The sequence below is a fragment of the Poecilia reticulata genome, linkage group LG3 (assembly GCF_000633615.1).
Source record: "Poecilia reticulata strain Guanapo linkage group LG3, Guppy_female_1.0+MT, whole genome shotgun sequence".
Taxonomy (NCBI): Eukaryota; Metazoa; Chordata; class Actinopteri; order Cyprinodontiformes; family Poeciliidae; genus Poecilia; species Poecilia reticulata.
This window is the reverse complement of record NC_024333.1, coordinates 8,497,777-8,503,776: the sequence shown is the minus strand read 5'-3', so window position 1 is coordinate 8,503,776 and position 6,000 is coordinate 8,497,777.

The window sequence follows — 6,000 nt, the reverse complement described above, 5'->3', positions numbered from 1 at the left end:
TGAAATAACTTCCCTGTTCACCCCCTACTGTGTGTACATTTACACTGCAACAACAAAAACCTGAAGACATTTAGCTATGCTGCAAGCAGAGAAGCAAACTAACAGCTTCTCTTTAGACACACTCCAAGATTTTTGGAATGGTCAGCATGGGTCCACTTCTTCCAAACCAACCGAGAATGTGTTTATTTTTCCCATGCAGATTTTAGGACAACATTGCCCACTTGTGCAAAGGTGAAAAGGGCAACAAGCTACTGGCTTAAGGGACAAAAAGGTAGCTAAATATCATTAACAAGCCATCATTTACAAGATCACAAACAAACCCAGAAGAAAATATGTGCTAAGTAGTTTCAAGGCTTTTTTCTTCCCCAACTGAAATGCCTCTCATGAGGTTTCAGGCAGCCTGCCAGCCAAATCTAATATGGATTTATATACAAAGAAAGTGCTCAGTTTAACATAATGAATATTTAATCATGCATGGAACCGGTAAAGCAATTTTGCTGAAATAATTGAAAGCAGACCATGACTCGGCTGGGGGAACAGCAACAGCTAAACTGTTGACCCAAAGGAGCCCAAAAATCTCATGCTGGATTACTGCTGGCACACACTCTGATAAATGAGGTTAGGAATCTGGGCTGGAATCAGTGGGTGTTAAATCTGGTGATTCTATCAGGACACAAACACACACACACACACACACACACACGCGCACACAGAAACGTCTGCCGAGACAAGACATATGCTCATGTTAGACAACTCTATCCTTCAACAGTATTTTGACTATTATCCTGTAAATAAGCACCAAGTCAAGTCTAAATCATTAGGACAACACAGCATCTGTGGCAAAGTATATAAGCTGTCAATTTAAATTTAGTTAGCATGTACAAAAATATTTGATCCAACACAAGATTTTAATTAAATAACCAAATAAAATCTACCAGTTCTCCAGAAACTCATCTTTAGAACTAAAAAACTGAATGAAAGATTCATCTAGTTTTGTACAAGTAGCGTGTGAAATTGACCCTTTTTCTTCTCATTATTATAATAGCACAGAATATACAAAGAAAAATGTTTGGCGACATCGCAAAGCAGCAATTTACAGCAAAATACAAGAAAAGCTGCACTTCAATACGAGAAGACGGCTCCACCTCTTATTTATAGAAGGAAGAGAGGCCATAAGCGGATTTGAGGAAAAGTGTTCACTTATGCAAAATAAAACAGGTTATCTGGTCTATTTGGTGATTCCCCAGCACCCTTAATAAATCAGCTTAGGGTGCAGCCTAACGGCTTCATTCACCCTACAAATCTCTGCACTTCAATAACATGCACCAGCGAGCACAGATTAATTTAATAACTCCTTAATATTCTCCATGAAAAAGAACAGGAGACCAGCGACTCAGGAGCATACGGGGAGGGAGGTGAGGGCGGCTATCTGTGGAGTAGGATATTGCTGCAGCAACAGATTGAATATTACGTAATGATGTCATTTATATTCGATTGGAAGTGTTTAGCTCCCCAGACTGGGGACTCAAACAGATCTAGAGATTTGTCTATGATGGAGACCAGTAATGAGAGAAAGATTTGGTGGCTATAGTAGTTGTGAAAAAAGCATAAAGGTGAACAGATTGTGTTAAAGTGTAAACGCCGTCAGAAAACACGTAAATGAAATATGTTTCATTTGTATAATGTGCAGCTGATTTCAACCCAGATGTTTCTAAGCACCTTTATATGAGGAAACTTATTCTATCAGCTCATTGTAAGACATTCAAAGATGATTTCTTCTTTTTTATGATTTCTTCTCATTTTTTTGTGTTTTAAAAAGAACAAAAGTGAACTTTACACAATAAAAGACTAAATTTGACAAAGTAATACTGACATTACTTTCTACAAGCATGTGAATGTCTGAATGTAGCGCTTTGGTGTACTCTGAACTTGATAAGGTGCCAAACAAGTACAGGAAATTTACCACAATTCTGAACTAAGCTTTCTTAAATAGAAAATTAAAAATATAAAGTTGCATTCATTGCATTTATGTTTCTGAATCCCATTTGCAAAAAAAGAAATTTCAAAATGCTTAATGTTTAAAAGTTGAAAAAAAATGTTTCTATTTTGAAGTCAAAACAAATAATTTAATGTTCATGTTTTACCGCAAAGCACAAATACATTTAAAAAAATACTTTATTAATCCCAAAGGGGAATTAAATGTTGTTGTAACTCGTTAATTTAAATTCTTCAGAGATAACAGCTGGAACTAAAACTTGCTGATAATGTTTTGTATATTATTTACTCTTTCAACAATATTGACACAAAATGCAACTTTTCAGGTAAGCTACAAGTAAAATCACATTTCCACACCAGACTGATGTCTGAAGAGGACAAAACCAAGAGTCATACTAAAAAGACTTAACAAATAAGTGCAAAGTTCAGCTTTAAAACACATACAGGAAGGTCAAGTTAATATACTGAGGATTGGTAAAAACATTTGCGTTTTCAACTCATAAAACTACATTTTCAGTCACAGATATTGAACCTTTATTTCCAGATAAACTTTTTTTTTTGCGAATGCCCCTTGATTTCCTCAGCTATTAGCAACATCGGTTCAGTATTTCCACTTTATCTTTGCTTTTCTAAACATTACTATAAACAAACTAGCTCAAAGATGATTCATAATATTTAAATGCTGAGGCTTAATGCACCACAATCAATGTCTATTTTCTTATTTTCCATCAGAAATAATAGATATTCCACAATAAGCAAAACAAGACAAAACGTCCACACTGTAAATGAGTACAGTGAGCTCCAAGTGGCACACAGAGGCAGAAGCAGAGCTCACAGTCGGTGTAATGAGGTTTTTTAATATATATATATATATATATATATATATATATATATGCATTTGACGGTAGCCTGCAGCAAAGGTCTTCCATCTGTTTCCTATTGGAGAGGGAACAGGAGGCAAGGTGAACGCAAACAATCAGTGGAGTAGAGTGACACCTTGTGGCAGAAGTTCAGAAGTTTACACAAACTTAATAAAGGTTGTCATACCGTCTCTCATAAATGGGGAGCTTCTCATTTAAATTATTTCAGTATAAGTGATAATAAAGATGTGCACCAGAATGCCTCAACTTTGCCTTTTCTCATTTTAGATATAATTTTTATGATATATTTTAGTTGATACACACAAGAAATGCTTTAAAATATAAGTAAATATATTATATAGAAATACATTTGTCAATTTACTGAATGCAAATTTACTTATGCCTTTCAATCAGAAAATGTGAGATGCAGTCAAAATTTAAACCTATACACCAGATGGCTTATATACAACCTTCACAGTGGGATTACCGCAAAATAAAGTTTTTAGTTCACAAAAAAAATAAAGCTGGTTAAATAATTACATTAACTGAGGGGGGAACAATCTTTACCTCGTCCCTTATTCATTCTCAAAGGAACATGGGAATTGGCTGACAGTGACTAAAGATTTGTTTGCATATCAAGTGACTGTCGTTTGTGCAGGTAGATTAAACACTAAGGTCAATGTTGAACCTGTAAAAGCACTCGACAAAGAATGGCATTACAGTTGTTATTAATGTGTTTGTTTTAACTTGGTACACACACACTCTGCTTTGTGTGTGTATTAGAGGTGGTGTGAGAGGCTTTTAGCAAGATCAACAGGCAAAGTGGGTAAACAGGCTTACCAGTGGCCATCACCTGTGGAGGATGTTATAGCTTTACCCAGCACACAGATCCTGCCTTTAGCTTTTAAACTGTGAAAACAAGACATTGTGGGACTTTCACAGGTCTCATAAAGCCTTATCTCACCACTGTCCCCAGCATGCTGTGCATTCTCAGCATGAGCCCAAATGGATTTATTCTGTTTTCCCATAGTGATATAAAACCATTTGAACACACAAATCAACCATAGTAACTTTCTCAATGATTACTGAAATGCAGCTGGATGCCAGTAACCATCGCTGCAAATCCACACATTCATCATAATAAAACAATCTGTACTGATGGTTAAGTTGCAAAAGGCTTTTGACAACTTAACGGTGTCAGTTCACCAACACAGAACTGAGTTTGATGACTCTTTGACAAATGTGTAAAACTTTGATTTAAGGGACATGACCATCAAGTCCTGTGAAGAAAAAAATACAACATAAATAATAGTGGCATTTAAAGATACACACTGTCATCGCTATGATAATGCGCTAAAGCAACAGTTGATCGGATTGTATTTCCAAACTCCAGGACTCTCTGGAGCATTGGCCCTGTGCCCTGACGTTTAGAGGGCCCAGACCAATATTCATTTTTTAATAAATGAACACCCAGATAATGCCTTAATTTTAACAATTACCAAATGGTTTGAGACCATGTGAGGAGAACTGCTGTAATTCATTCCTGGAACTGTCAGTCATGATTGGTCTATTCTAGTTGGGTCATGTTTCACATTTATCATTTATCGTGTGCGTTGATGGGGATCAGTGATTGCTGTTATAATGGCAGACAACAGAAAGAATTAGATGAGATTTAAATCATATTACAGAAACGGTTTGGAGTCTGACATTTGGAGAGACCAAGACCTACACAAACATGCTTGCCATTACATCAACCTTTCCAGAACCTGAGCTTCTGCCTGAAGCCAGAGGCGGAAAGAAGAGGCCGTAGAGACACAATGACCTTTAGATGCATGTTTTAGATGCATCTAAAACCATTAGATTTGTCCTAATCTACTGCACACTGAAATTTTAATTTCAGTTTCCATTCAAACATTAAAATGGAGAGCAACAGTTGAACTGTGAAATCTGTCTTGTGTATTACCTCTTGGTACATCTTAAGATGATGGATCTGTCAGTCCATTGCCATTGTGGCACAGCGTTTCGACACACGATTCACATACAATGCAATTACATACAGTCGTGTCAAGTGAACAATGCAGATAAAAGGTGTACAGATGTCAAATTAAACTCTTGCTATAACACCTAGACTTCTGGAGTGAGAGTCAAGCTTTTTCTCAAACTCATAGAAAATCTATGAATAAGCAACAGGGACTGGACCTGCAAATTAACTGCAGTTTATGTACTGGACAATAGTTATTTTGTAACACTGAATGTGTTTTTCTAATAAACTCAAATCAATATTCTGTCATTTTCAGATACATCACTTCTCCAACGTGCCTGAATCAAATGAATGGCTCATCAGCACTGAATTACATGCTGGGGGGATTCAGCCTTTTGATTCAGGTGTGTCGGAGAAGATTTCCATTTAAAAGTTGAAGGATACCAGCGCTTAAATCTGGACTTGGACACTCCAGTTTTACTCTGAGCCAATATTATTGTCCACAATTATCTTTAAGTTCCAGGATAAGGGGCCACTTAATCCCCGACATTATTCTTAAAAGGTTTAGGTGTTAAGGGGGAAATTAATCATACAGAGCCAAAAAGGATTTCACGCAGTCAATTTTGTTTTTTAGAGCTCCGACATGTTTATGCTTTAGTACAACTTTGCTCGTGGTGCACATGTCTTTGGATAGCATAAAAATGCTACTTAACGAACAGCGACTTCAGCTGTACAAATATAGATTTTTTTGACTCCTTCCCAGTCTCAATGACGCTCTATTTAAAATTTCATCAGTCCTTCCTTGGATATTATTAATAAAGTTAAGCATATCCTGCTGAAACGGCGAAAAACAATGGACATATTTCAAGAACAAACTTAGTCATACATAAAACGAAATATACTCATTAAGGTTACTGGCTAATTATAATAGATAAACATTAATCTTTGACAACTTTATTTACTTGAAGAGAAATATCAACCTTGGTTTATAAAGCTTCCCATATTACTTACCTTAAAAAGTCGTCCGGAGTGACTTTAAATTTAAAGTAGAGTAACAAATTCTCCATGTTTGCCATCGAGGTTGACGCAGGTGAGGACGAAATGTTAATTAGGGAACTCGGCGTTATGGCAAGATGTTTTAGGATTTAATTCATAGTTATCTAA